The 15,506-nt window shown below is 38.3% G+C and overlaps 1 protein-coding gene across 5 annotated transcripts in view; it reads left to right on the top strand.

The window, feature by feature from the left end:
- USP37 (ubiquitin specific peptidase 37) overlaps positions 1-15,506 on the top strand; it is a 92,504-nt gene that overhangs the window by 38,331 nt on the left and 38,667 nt on the right. The gene's annotated exons all lie outside the window — the stretch shown is intronic.

The following is a 15,506-nucleotide window of genomic DNA, read 5'->3' on the forward strand; positions in this document are numbered from 1 at the left end:
CCTCTTTCTGAGATAACTTCAACACTAAATTTTATTTGTATCCTCCCCAGCCTCTTCATGCTTATATTTTTATTAAGCACATAAAAAAGAGATCATCGGGTGCCTGGGTGGCTCAGTCAGTTGAGCATCTGACTCTTGATTTTGGCTCAGGTCATGATCTCATGGTTGTGAGATCAAGCTCTGCATCAGTCTCTGCCTCTGTGCTAACAGCTCAGAACCTGCTTGGGATTCTCTCTCTCCCTCTATCTGTCTCTGCCCCACCCCTGCTCTCACATGCACTCTCTCTCAAATGAACTTAAAAAGAGAGATCACAATATAATAATTGTAATAATTGTAGCAGTCTTACCTAAAGTGTTTGTTATATGCCAAATACTGTGTGCTGAGTGTTTAAATAGATATATTTTTTTCCTTTCAATCCTCGTAGCAGCTCTGTGAGCTAGATGTTTGAAAAATCTACATTTAGAGGTGCCTGGGTGGCTCAGTTGGTTAAGTGTCTGACTCTTCCTTGATTTTGGTTCAGGTTATAATCTCATGGTTTTTGAGATCAAGCCCCTCATTGGGCTCTGCACTGACAGCTCAGAGCCTGCTTAGGATTCTTTTTTTTTTTTTTTTTTTTTTTTTTTAATGTTTTTTATTTATTTCTAGGAGAGAGAGAGACAGCGTGAGCAGGGGAGGGTCAGAGAGAGAGGGAGTCACAGACTGAAACAGGCTCCAGGCTCTGAGCTGGCAGTCAGCACAGAGCCCGACGCGGGGCTCGAACCCACGAACCGCGAGATCATGACCCGAGCGAAAGTCGGACGCTTAACCAACTACGCCACCCGGGCGCCCCAAGGATTCTTGCTTTCCACTCTCTCTGCCCCTACCCTCCCCGCACATGTGTTCTAGTTCTCTCTCAAAATATATAAACTTAAAAAAAAAAAAAATCTGTTTTTACAAATGAAGTAACTAAGGCTTAGACAAGGTGATATAGTAAGTGGTACAGCAGTAGTAAATTTAGTTAGTTGGGCTCCACTTGCATTCTTAAGCTTTGTGCTCTATTCTCTGTTCCTTCACTTTTTTTCACTCCATATTAATCATAGGCTTCCTCCTATATTATTACATAATCCTTAACCATGTTAGTGTACATTTAGAATTCCCTTTTTTCCCATTATCCTCTGGGCTAGAATGAATATTCTCATACATATCATTTTAATACTTATTGGAACTTTTCTATAGTATAAATTTTTGGAAGTGTATTTTTGTTAAAACTAAGGAAAGCACTTAGAAATTTTTAAAAAAAATTTTTATGTTTATTTTTGAGAGAGAGCATGAGCAGGGGAAGGACAGAGAGAGAGGAAGACACAGAATCCAAAGCAGGCTCCAGGTTCTAAGGTGTCATCACAGAGCCTGATGCGGGGCTCAAACCCAAGAACCGTGAGATCATGACCTGAGCCGAAGTCAGACGCTTAACTGACTTAACCACCCAGTCGCCCTGAAATTTATTATTACTCTTACCAAATTGCTCTTCTCACATCTACCAGTTTGTTTTCAATGTTGCTCAAATTACTACTTTCGTACCAGCTTTAAGGTAATCGTTTTACTTGAATGAGTGGCATCTCCCAATTTGGCTTATCCGTAGTGATTTATATACTTCATGTCTTAGCAGATAATAATATAAAATTTACAATGACGACATTTCACATCTCTGCTTGCCTGTTCCTTTTCCCTGAGTTTTTTTTCCCTACGCTTTTCCCCCCAAATGTGGTCTTCCTCAAATTATTATCCTGCTTTCTCCTTATTGGACAGCATTCTTGTTATAGTAGTCATACCTATCCCATCTTGTGACCATTTTTCATCCAGATCTTATATCTATTTTCATCTTATTTGTCTCATTTTCTTATTGTCTTCTCTTATGAGGTCTTTGTTTTCGGATCTGTGTTCCCGTTTCTGGTCTCTCACTTGCTTCCTTCAGAGTACTTTGAAATTTTCATGTGTTACCAACTCTTGATACTCCAGACCTCTTGTCCACTTCCAGTGTCTCTTCAATTTTGGTTCATACCTATACCCAGCTTTAGGATTACAGCTTTCCTTTTTTCAGACTTCTCTCATGAGTTAGATTGTAGTATTTCAAGTAGGCTAAGTGCTCAGAACTAAAGATTCCTTAAAAACAACAACAAACAGTAGAAAACTGCCAGATCTTGAGGTTAAAGGAGGCCACCTTTAACCTAAAAAGTATAAAATGAATGAGTAGCGCAAAGAAAAGCACACATAACCGTTAGCGTTACTAGGAAAGAAAGAATATTATCACCTTTAAACTACCTTCTGGGTAGAGAAGCAAACCAAATTTCAGCAGTGTTATTTTCCACTGCTTTAAGCCAGTGAGTGCCGAGTTGGGGATAGGCTTTAGAGATTCCATGAAACAAAAATATATAAGTGTTAGAAGACTTATTCTGTATTTTGGTAGTTCACAGCTCTGGTTACAGGAAAGGGACTTGAAAGTAATTGGTGTCAGAAGTAACAGTCTCAAAGAAGCATTACTTGTAGGGAAAGGAATCAGCTAAACCTGGAGACTTGGTTTAGAAGAGTTGGTTTAGAAGCAAAAGAAAAAAATGAGAGAAAAATTACACATTGTGCTGAAATTAAAGGCAAACAAGATGTTTCAACCCTGCCTTCTCTTCTACCACCACTACCATCTTCCGTTAAAGAGATTACTCTTCCCTAAACCAACAGAAGAGGGTATGCTTAGGAACCCTGTCTGTGAAATAAACAGGAATGTAAAAAGCAGGCTACTTCCATACAAAATTGTAAGAAAAAAAAAGAAAACATGAGCCAAAATATCTAGACCAAAAAAATTGTGCCCCTGCAATCACCGTGAATCATTAGAAAACTATCCTATAGCACTCAAAACTGAATTAAATATCCTTAGACAAGCATTTGAAGATATGAAAAAAACACCATGGATCAGGAATTCAAACCCTAAACCAAAATGGACAAGTTAGGAAGAAATGGCAGTTGCTTATCCTCAGAAGAGTTAGAGAAGAAGAAAGACAGCCTATCAAAAGGCTAAGTTAAAGGTCCCCAAGGGAAATAAGTTTACATGAACATTTAATAAGGGTCTTTGAAGGAAAACAGAAAACCACCCGAGGCGGAATGGAGATGAGATAGAGAACGTAAACAATCAGAGATAAATAAGTAAACAATAGAAAGGGTTGAACAAGATAAGAAAACTGTTAGACTTTAGATTGTTAAGTTTTATTAGACTTTAAAGATACAGAGAAATCCTCAGTGCTTGAGTCAAAAAGATGAAATAATTTGCAAGGGCAAGAGAAGACTGATAATTTTCAAGAAACTTGAGGAAAGAAAGGATGAACAAAGATTGTGCCAATCCAAGCTGCCAAGTATGCAGGCTAGAGAAAATAGGCTTTGAAGTGGAAGAACTCCGAAAACTGTACACATATGCTCTTCATGAGGACTCTGCAGAGTGTGGGCTTTGTCCAACCCAGAGGTGACAAGGGAGACCGTGACAAGAGACAGGTGGTGAACATCTCATGTATTTGGTTGTAGAGCTAAGACTAAAACAGTGATGGGAACATGTGGAAAGATGGTGTATAAACACTATGTCTTCTGTCAAAGGAGTATGATTGCATCTGAAAGGAAATGTAAAGGGAGAGAAAAGAGAAAGTAGAATAAAGTAATTATGTCAGAGGTAATAGGTGTGAGTCAAAGGATGCCTTTTAAAATGGACAGACTAGATAGTAAAAAGCTTAAGAAGCAAGAGTTAATGGCACCATAAAAAAGTATAAATAGGGGCACCTGGGTGGCTCAGTTGGTTAAACGTCTGACTTTTGATTTCAACTCAGGTCATGCTCTCACGGTTCATGAGATAAAGCCCTCTGTTGGGCTCTGCCTTCTGTACTAACAGCATGGAGCCTGCTTGAGATTCTCTGTCCCTCTCTGCCCCTCCCCTGCTTGTGCACCCTCTCTCTCAAAATAAACAAACTCTAAAAAAAGAGTTTAAATAGAATCACTAAAACAGAAATACAAACTTTTTTAAAACCAAAAGAATATTTCTTTATTGTTTACACAGATAAGTATAATTATAACATGACAGAGTTGAGTCTAAATATATCACGGATATCAAGAAATGTGAATGAACTAATACATCTAATAAAAGAAAAAATATTTTCAAACTGGCTTATAAAGTCAACTCTATACTGTATACTACCAGTACACCTAGTACAGTGATTTTTTTTTTTAATGTGTATTTATTTTTGAGAGAGAGAGTGCTAGTGGGGCAGAGAGAGAGGGAGACACAGAATCTGAAGCAGACTCCAGGCTCTGAGCTGTCAGCATGGAGCCCGATGCAGCGCTCAAACTCAAGAGCTATGAGATCATGACCTGAGCCAAAGTTGGATGCTTAACTGACTGAGCCACCGAGGTGCCCATATTGTGATTTTTTTTTTTAGTTTATTTACTTATTTTTGAGAGAGATACAGTGCAAGTAGGGGCAAGGCTGCGAAGAGAATCCCAGGCAGGCTCTGCATGTCAGCACATGGAGCTCAACGCTGGGGTCAAACTCACAAAACCGCAGGATCATGATCTGAGCTGAAACCAGAAGTAGGAAGCTTAACCAACTGAGCCACCCAGGCACCCCTTGTACGCGATTTTTAAAGTTTAAAAATAAAACTAGAAATTAAACATGAAACTAAGTAACAAAAGATACTTTTCATCTAGAAACTCTAAAAACCCTTGGGTCAAACAGAAATGACTGATGTTCTGAGATGAATGATGATGAAAGCACTAGAGCAATAATCAGAGAACAATTCACAGTCCTGCAAGCACTTGAAGTTAGAATTATACGAGGTAGAGAACTGAAAAACAAACTATGGATACTTGAAAGGATTAACAACATAGGTAATTCATTACCTTTTTGTGGAGATAAAAAAGAAACATATAGGATAAGATATGACAAGGGAGAAATAATTATTAATAAAGAGAAAGACAATAGAATTATATGGGACTATTTTGCACTTCTCTAGGCAAAACGAATTAAGAAATTTAGATGAAATGGGCATAATTATTTTGGAAAATATAGTTTATTTAAATTTATCCCAGTAGAGGTTAAAAAACCCAGTTTCCATAGAGAAAAAAAGAAATCCAACAGGGAACTCCCATTACAAGGCCCAGTGATTTCACAGAAGAATTCTGTTAAATTTTCAGCTATCAGAGAATCTCAGTGCTCTGCAATAATTTCAGGTGTATAGCGTAACAATTGAGTATTGGTGCACACTGGGAAATGATCACCAGAATAAGCATAGTTAACATCTGTCACCCTATACAGTTAACACAGTTGTATGTATGTGCGATGAGAACTTTTAAGATTTACTCCCAGTAAAACTTTCAGATATGCAATAGAGTATTATTAATTATACTCACCATGTTGTATATTACATCCCCATGTCTTACTGCAAGTTTTTATCTTTTGACCCCTTCACCCATTTTGCCTACTGTCGGCCCTGTACCTCCATTACTGCCCATCTAGAGAATCTGCTCTGTTATCTGAGTTTGTTTTGTTTTGTTTTGTTTTAGAGTTCACATATAAGTGAGATCATACTGCATTTGTCTTTCTCTGTCTGACTTATTCATGCACCATATGTCCTTAAAATCCATCCATGTTGTCAAAAATGGAGAGATTTCATTTTTTATGGCTGAATAACATTTGCACTGTGTATATATGCCACTTTTCCTTTACACGTTCATCTGTTGGTGGACACACAGGTTGTTTACATATCTTGGCTGTTGTAAATAATGCTGTAGTGAACATGGTGGTGCATATATCCTTTTGAGCTAATATTTTCATTTTCTTTGAGTAAATACCCATAAGTGGAATCACTGGCTCATAGGGTAGTTCTATTTTTAATTTTTTATGGAACCTCCATTCTGTTTTCCATAGTGACTGCACCATTTTGTAGTCCCACCAGCGGTACACAAAGGTTTCCTTTTCTCCACATCCTCATCACCACTGTTATTTCTTGTTCTTGTCCATCCTAACAGGTGTGAGGTGATATCTCACTATGGTTTCGATTTGCATTTCCCTGATTATTGATGTTGAGCATCTTTTCATGTACCTTTTGGCTGTCTGTATGTCTTTTTTGGAAAAATGTCTAGGGGTGCCTGGGTGGTTCGATTGGTTAAACATCCAACTTCGACTCAAGTCATGATCTCATGGTTCATGGGTTCGAGCCCTGCATCAGGCTCTGTGCTGACAGCTCAGAGTCTGGGGACTGCTTCAGATTCTGTGTCTCCTTCTTTCTCTCTTCCCCTCCCCTGGTTGTGTTCTCTCTCTCTCTCTCTCTCCCCCTGTCTCAAAAATGATTAAATGTTAAAAAAAAATTTTTTTTTAAAGAAAGAAAAATGTCTCTTCAGATGCCCTGCCCATTTTTTAACTGGATTGCTTGGTTTTTGTTTTTTGTTTTTTTGCTGTTGTAGGAGTTCTTTTTTTATTTTGAGTATATGTTTAAATGTTTTATTCATTTTTTGAGAGACAGAGCACAAGTGGGGGAGGGGCAGAGAGAGAGGGAGACACAGAATCTAAAGCAGACTCCAGGCTCTGAGCTGTCAACACAGAGCCCAGTGGAAGGCTCAAACCTACGAATCACAAGATGATGACCTGAGACGAAGTCAGACACTTAACCAGCTGAGCCACCCTGGCGCCCCTGTATTTAAGTATGAGCCCTTTATTCGTTACATGATTTGCATATATTTTCCCCATCCAGTAGGTTGCCTTTTCATTTTATTGATGGTTTCCTTTACAGTGCAGAAGCTCTTTAGTTTGATGTACTCCGACTTGTTTATTTTTGCTTTCCAATACTTAATGAAGTATTACAGTGAACAGTATAGTAAAATCTTGGTTTGCGAGTATAATTCATTGGGGAAACACGCATGTAACCCAAAGCACTTGTATATCAAAGCGAATTTCCCCATAAGAAATAATGGAAACTCAGATGATTCGTTTCACAACCCAAAAATATTCATATAAAAATGGTTACAGGGGTGCCTGGGTGTAAGGGTCAGTTAAGCATCCAACTTCAGCTCAGGTCATGATCTTATGGTTTGTGAGTTCAAGCCTCACATCAGGCTCTGTGCTGACAGAGCAGAGCCTGCTTGGGAATCTCTCTCTCTCCCTTTCTCTCTCTCCCCCTACCCTACCCATGCTCTCTCTCTCTCAAAACAAATAAACTTTAAAAAATGATTAATGTAATATAATACAAAATAATTTAAAAATACAAAATATAAAGAAAAATAAATTAACCTGTACTTTCCTTTGAAAACTTTCGTGGCTGGTGTGAGGGAGACAAGAGAGAGGAGGACTATTGTGTAGGATGATTTTCACTGCCACTAACAGATGTTGACTGCAGTACAGTATTAATAAACTTTTGTCATATACTGTATTTAATATAACTGGCACCAAGGCAGCAGGGGAAAGGGTCTATATCTGCAGGCAGCCTGACCTAGAATGAAGCAAAGCATTCCTAACCTTAGTCTTGTAGGGAAAAGCACAGGACTGTCCATAGGTGCTTTGATGTAACAAAAAGTACACTAGTGCCAGTTGTGGGCATCTTCCAGCGTTCTGAAAAATCACTGAAATCACTGATTTCTGCTAAACACCGTGGCCTGAGTCTAAGCATCCGATCATGGGAAACAATCACCCACAGTCCCACAGTGAGAGAGAGAGAGGGAGAGAACCATTGGCTCAGTTGTGAGATTACTTTGGCATCACGTACTACTCATTGCAAGACATCGCTCATTTATCATGTTAAAATTTATTAGAAATGTTTGCTGTTCTGGGACACTCACAGATCAAGTTACTCGCAATCCAAAGTTTTACTGTATGTGTTTTGTTCAAGTGATACACACAAAAAGTTACAAACCAGTATAATTTATGAATACTGATGCAAGAAACCTTAAGTCAAATATTGGCATGTTCTATTCTAGTATCACATTAAGGAAATAATAAACTGTGACCAAATAGATTTATGCCAATGTTGCAAGATAGTTCAACATTAGGAAACCTATTATTATAATTTATTGTATTACTAAGCCAAAGGAAAAAATCATATGACTTTCTTTGTTGATACGAAAAAATCTTTGACAAAATAAACACTCATTTCTGAAAAAAACACTTGAGAACATAGGAATCAGTAAATACTTCCTTAACTTGATTAACTATATACCTCACTTTTAAAAACAGTATTTAGGGGCACCTGGGTGGCTCAGTTGGTTAGGTGTCTGACTTCTCAGGTCATGATCTCACTGTTCATGTGTTCGAGCCCCACATTTGGCTCTGTGCTGACAGCTCAGAGCCTGGAGCCTGCTTCAGATTCTGTGTCTCCCTCTCTGCCCCTCCTCTTCTCATACTCTGTTTTTCAAAAATAAATAAACATTAAAAAAATTTGTTTAAACCAGTATTTAGTCGGGAAAAAAATCAAGGATGCCTGCTATTTTTATTTCTGTTTAATTTTGTATTGGAAGTACTAATCAGTACAGTTAGACAAGAGAAAGGAAGTAGAGAGTAAAAACTGGAAATGAAGGACCTATAAACCATGGTGAAACTAACTCAAAGCTTTAGGCAGAGAGCAGAATTGGAAATTAACATACAGAACAATTTGGCATATTAATACAGATAATCAGATGGGAGACAATGGAACAGAAGGCCCATGTACAGTAGCAACAAAAGAAGGTTATATATACATAGTGTGTGTGTGTATAGGAAGAAAATTAAGAGTTATTTAAAATTGAATGAAGAAAACTATAAAATGCTTCAAAAAGATATAAAGTAACCTTAAATACATGTAAAACATCTATGTTCTTGGAGTGGAGGGCATCTTAGCATGATCAAATATGTTTCTCCCTAAAATTTGTAAGTTTAATGTGATCCAAATAAAAATACTGAAAAGCTTTTTTATGGAGCTAGACTAGTTGATGTTTTTGTATGCAAAGGTTCATATGGGGGGGTGCCTGGGTGGCTTAGCTGGTTAAGAGTCTGACTCTTGATCTCCGCTCAGATCTTTATCTCAGGGTCATGAATTCAAACCCTGCATTGGACTCCACACTGGGTGTGAAGCCTACTTTAAAACAAAAAGTTCGTATGGAAGAATATACACAGAGGAATAGTTAGGAAAATACTGGGAAGAAATAAAGGGAATAATAGTCTTACTATATTTTTAATATTATAAAGTCAGTATAATTAAAATAGCTTAGTACTGGAGAACCTAGGTGCCTCAGTTGGTTAAGCATCCGACTTTGGCTCAGGTCCTGATCTCACAGTTTGTGAGTTTGGGTCCCACATCAGGCTCTGTGCTGACAGTGAAGAGCCTGGAGTCTGCTTTGGATTCTGTGTCTCCCTCTTTCCCTGCCCCTCCCCTGCTCAGTGTCTGTCTGTCTCTCTCTCAGAAATAAGCATTAAAAAAAAGTTTTTCAATAAAAATAAAAGAGCTTAATACTGATACATGAATAGACAGGTCAGTGGAACAGAATAGAAAGTCCAGGGACAAAGAAATATTTTTCTTTTAATAAATGAGGTTGACATATCTATATGGCTATTTTGAAAAATATAGATTCATCTCTTAATTGTACACAAGAATAAATTCAAAATTAGAGTCCTGAATTTTAAAAATGGAAATTTTTTAAAACAGTTTTTTTATAATGTTTGAGAGAGCTAGGGCACAAGTGGGGCAAGGACAGAGAGAGAGGGAGACAGAGAATCTGGATCAGGCTCCACGCTGTCAGTGCAAAGCCCAGTGTGGGGCTTGAACCCACGAACTGTGAGATTATGACCTGAGCCAGAGTCAGATGTTCAACCGACTGAGCCAACCAGGCACCCCTAAAAATGGAATTTTAAATACTAGAAGAAACTGGGAGTTAATTTTTCTTACAATCTGAGTATAGGGAAAAGCTTTGTAACTGTGACTCAAAATCAAGATTCAATAAAAGATGATAAATTTGTGTACATAAAATAAAAATTATATTGGGGCCCCCTGGGTGGCTCAGTCCATTAAGCATCTGACTTCAGCTCAGGTCACCATCTGCAGTTTGTGAGTCTAAGCCCTACATCGAGCTCTCTGCTGTCAGCACAGAGCCCACTTCAGATCCTCTGTCTCCCTCTCTGCTCTTTCCCCACTTGCTGTCTCTAAAATAAACATTAAAAAAAATTAGAGTTTTCATGGTCAAAAACATAAACTAAGAAAAATTAGCAGCAAATATTTGCAACATATATCATAAATATAGTGCTGATCTCTCTAAAATACAAAAGAATTTTAAAAATTGACAGGAGAAGAAGAAGACCTTAATAACGTGGTGGAGCCTCCATGTTCCATTCTTTCACAGACAAATTGAAAAATCATGCAGAACCGTCAGAATCAACTTTGTCAGAACTCTATGGAAAACAGAAATTTACAGCAACCAAGCAAAAACTAAATCAAGAAAAAGGCAGTTTTAAAAAAATGATGGGGAGGGCATCTGGGTGGCTCAGTGGGTTGAATGTCTGACTTCAGCTCAGGTCATGATCTCGAGGTTAATCATTTTGAGTCCCACATTGGGCCCCACACTGACAGTGCAGAGCCTGCTTGAAATTCCCTCTCCCTCTCTCTCTCTCTCTCTCTCTCTCTCTCTCTCTCTCTCCCCCTCCCCCCCCCCGCTTATGCTCTAAATAAACAAACAAATTTATTTTTAATTAAAAATAAAAAGGATAGGAAATTGGGACATTTTAAAACTCCTGTGGGGGCGCCTGGGTGGCTTAGTTGGTTAAGTGTCCGACTTCGGCTCAGGTCATGATCTCACGGTTTGTGGGTTTGAGCCCCGCGTCGGGCTCTGTGCTGACAGCCAGCTCAGAGCCTGGAGCCGGTTTCAGATTCTATGTCTCCGTCTCTCTCTGACCCTCCCCTGCTCACACTGTGTGTGTGTGTCTCTCTCAGAAATAAATATAAACAAACAAACAAATAAATAATAAAATAAAAAATAAAACTCCTGTGTATGCTGAGGAATTTTGAAAAACATGCACATGCCCAGGAACTCGTGTTTAGAAAAGACCTAAGAAGACACGAAGCTTTCACTTCTGGCCAGTCTGTAGGATCGTGCAGCCTGGAAGTGAAGGCTAAGACAGAGTTTATAAATGACCCAGACAAGCACTCAAGCCTGCCCCAGCACAGTGCCAATCTTCAAAGCCTGGGAGAAGCTTTTTAATTTTGTTGTTTCTTCTACTATTTATTACCTTCCTTCTCCTCCTCTTTCTCCTTTTTTTCTTCTCTTTCTCTCCTCCAGATTTCACAGAAATCTGTCAGAACATTAGCTAGACAACAAGCCAGAGGAACAGTGACCACACATGACATAATTACAGACTTCACAAAAAGTTTAGAAAACTCACTAATAAACACACAGCAACAGTAAACAACAAAAACAAATTCTGAGGAGGGATAAGAATCTGATTTCCATAGTTGCCATATTATATTCAAGATGTTCAGCATAAAACTTAAAGACATGCAAAGAAATAAGAAAACATAACCCATTGTTATAAGAAATTAACGGAAACTGTTCCTGAGGAGGCATAGATATTGGACTTAATAGACAAAATTTTTAAATAAACGGCAGAGAATGAAAGTTATAAAATAATAGCTGAAGTTCATCAATAGTCCATTTTCAGTAATAGATAGACGTATAGACAGAAAAATCACTAAGGAAACATGTGATTTGACCAACACTATAAACTGTCTAGCTGTATGGACATATATAGAACATTCTGCCCATCAACAACAGAATATACCTTCTTTTCAAATGCACATGAAACATTCTGTAGGAGAGACCATACATTACACCACGAAGTAAGTCTCCATTTTAAAAGTTTGAAATTATATGAAGGTATCTCCTTCAAATACAATAGCATAAAGCTGGAAATCAGTTACAGATGGAAAACTGGAAATATGTGGAAACTGGAGCCAAAGAAGAAATCACAAGGAAAATTTAAAAATACTTAAAGATGAATGAAAGCCCTAGCAACATACCAAAATTAATGGGATGCAACAAAAGCAGTACCCAGAGGGAAATTTATAGCAGGAAACAAGTACATTAAAAAAGAAACATTGTTGAGGCTGTGAAAAAGTTAGAACCTGTATACTTTGCTGGTGGGAATGTAAAATAGTTCAGCTACTATGGAACAGTATAGTTCTGGAGGTAGATGGTGGTGATAGTTGCACAACAATATGAGTGTACATAAGGCATCTGAACTGTACATCTTTTTTTTTTTTTTTAATTTTTTTTAATGTTTTATTTATTTCTAGGAGAGAGAGAGACAGCGTGAGCAGGGGAGGGTCAGAGAGAGAGGGAGTCACAGGCTGAAACAGGCTCCAGGCTCTGAGCTGGCAGTCAGCACAGAGCCCGACGCGGGGCTTGAACCCACGAACCGCGAGATCATGACCCAAGTGAAAGTCGGACGCTTAACCGACTAAGCCACCCAGGCGCCCCTGAACTGTACATCTTATAATGGTTAAATGGTGAGGTGCCTGGCTGGCCCAGTTGGTAAAGCATACAACAACTCTTAATTTCTGGGTCATGAGTTCGAGCCCTACATTCAGTATAGAGTTTGCTTTTTTAAAAAAATGTATAAAATGGTTAAGTGGTAAATTTTATGAGTATTTTCTCATGATATTTTAAAAAATGACCTAAAGTCAATGATCTAACTTTACACCTTAAAGAATTATCACAAGAAGAGCAAACTAAGCCCAAAGCTAGCAGGAGGAAGAGAATAGTAAAGACGAGATGAATAAAGAATAGAAAAACAAGAGACAGTTGTCAAAACCAAAAGTTGTTTCTTTGAGAAGATCAAAATCAACAAACCTTTAGGGTGCCTGGGTGGCTCAGTCGGTTAAACGTCCAACTTCAGCTCAGGTCATGATCTCACGGTTCATGGGTTCGAGCCCCACATCAGGCTCTGTGCTGACAGCTAGTTCAGAGCCTGGGACCTGCTTCGGATTCAGTGTCTCCCTCTCTCTCTCTGACCCTTTCCTGCTCATGCTGTCTCTCTCTCTCAACAATAAATAAAATATTAAAAAAAAAAATCAACAAACCTTTAAACTGACAAAAGAAGAAGACTCATGTAACTAAAATCAGAAACACAAGTGGGTACATTACTACCAACCTTACCAAAATAAAAAGGATTTTAAGACCATGTTATGATTACATCAGTAAATTAGATAACTAGGTGAAATGGATAGATTTCTAGAAACAAAGGAGAATTGTGCAGCTATGATAAAGAAGTAAAAAGTTGAAGAAGGGGGGCGCCTGGGTGGCTTAGTCGGTTAAGCGTCTGACTTTCGCTTAGGTCATAATCTCGTGGTCCGTGGGTTCGAGCCCCGCGTCAGGCTCTGTGCTGACTGCCCGCTCAGAGCCTGGAGCCTGTTTGTCTGTGACTCCCTCTCTCTCTGACCCTCCCCTGCTCACGCTGTCTCTCTCTCTCTCTCTCTCTCTCTCCTAGAAATTAAAAAAAAAAAAATTTGAAGAAGGTATATAAACTCAGCCAAAATGAGATACTGTTTCACACCTAGTAGTAGTAAAAAAAAAAAAAAAAAAAAACCTGGGGCCACTGGGTGGCTCAATTGGTTGAGCATCTGACTCTTCATTTCAGCCCAGGTCATGATCCCAGCATTGTGGGATCGAGCCCCCAAGTTAAGCTCTGTGCTGAGGGTGGCATCTGCTTAAGATTCTCTTCTCCTTTCCCTCTCCCCTGCTCACTCACACTTTCTCTAAAAAGGAAAAAAAAATAATAAAAATTTTAAAAAAGAAACTTGAAAATAACAAAGTATATGTTGGTAAATTAAAAAAACAAGTTACTAGGTATATATTGTATAGCATTCCATCTACTGTTTTTATAAAAGAAATAAAAATATACATGTTTGTTTATACATAAAATATTTTAAAAACATATAAAATAGAATATATAAAATGCCATGTTCTATTTTATTTAAATTAAAATACATTACATTATTTAAATACAAATTTTATTTTTTAAGTTGCTGTGTCTTCAGGTTCACTGGTATTTCCTTCAGTGTCTAATCTGCTATTAATCTCATTCAATAATATTTTCATCTATTGTGTTTTCGATCTCTAAAATTAATTTGGCGCTTATTTATTTCTTCCATTTCTTTCCTCTTTGTTTTTCTCTGCATCTATGATCACATTGAAGTATTTTTTTTAAGTTTATTTAATTTGAGAGAGAGAGAAAGCATGAAGGGGGAAGGACAGAGAGAGAGTCAGAGAGAGAGAATCCCAAGTAGGCTCAACACTGTTAGCACAGAGCCCGATGCGGGGCTTAAACCCGCAAACTGTGAGGTCAAGACTTGAGCCAAAATCAAGAGTTGGATGCTTAACCAACCGAGCCACCCAGGCATTTCTAAAGCATATTTATGATAGATATTTTAATATCTGCAACTTGGATTTCATTATTCTGAGACTAGTGTTTAAACTCTTTGGTATCAAATCTAAAGTAGACTTTATTATAAGGCTAATGTAATTCATTTCCTAAAGCATGGGTCTTCTGGGATTTCTGCTAATACCCTCGTGTTCATCTAGATCTCTCTCCTCTGTTTGCACCTTGGTCAATTTTGGGTCCTGCAAGAACTCTGGAAGTTATTCTGCTGATAGTTCCCCAATAATTATTATTTTCCTTGAAGTTCTTGCCTGGTGTCACAGAGTTTGACCCTAAGCATGCACAGGTTGGTATTCAGCCAAATACTCAGCAAACTGTGCATATTTCTGGAGCTTTTCCTTTGCACGGCTCCCTCCTCTCAGGTACTCTGTCCCAGAAATCTAAGCAATCTCAGCCTGTCAAACTCTTAATTTCTTTCAACTCAGTTCAGCATGATTCTTGGACTCTATTTGGGTACCCTTTTCTAGACTGCAGTTCACAAGTTGCCTGCAGCCAGTAACCCTGCATAATGGTAGGATTCACACTACTTCCCTTCACTTAATGGTCACAGTCCTTTGCTGTCTGTTGTCCAGTATTTTCTCTTTTTTCCCCATTGTTTATGATGGTAGGTTAATTCCAGACCCTGATACTTTCTCATTGTCTGAAGTGGAAGTTCTACAGGGTATTCAAAATCGACATCACCAGTGACAGAACAGTATATTATGTACCTCTGAATGTAATACTCTTGGAAGGAGACAGCATCACTATGTGTCACTATGTGTTTTTCCAACTGGGACTGAATCTCATCATGAAGAAATAGCAAACCCAACATGAGGAACAGTCCATTAAAAAATGGGGGGGGGGGGGCCGGGGGTTGTATTCTTCACAAATGTCAATGTCATGAAAGAGAAAGCTGAAGTATCCTGGATTAAAAAACAACAACAACTAAAGAGACATGAATACTAAATGCATTATCTTATTCTGGACTGTATCTTGTACTTAGCCCAGGGGGTCAGGGTTGTATGCTATAAATATATTGGGCCAGTTGAAGTATATTAGTTAAGAGTATATC

Source organism: Hyaena hyaena, unplaced genomic scaffold, assembly GCF_003009895.1.
Source record: "Hyaena hyaena isolate Hyena2069 unplaced genomic scaffold, ASM300989v1 scaffold_71, whole genome shotgun sequence".
Classification (NCBI taxonomy): Eukaryota; Metazoa; Chordata; class Mammalia; order Carnivora; family Hyaenidae; genus Hyaena; species Hyaena hyaena.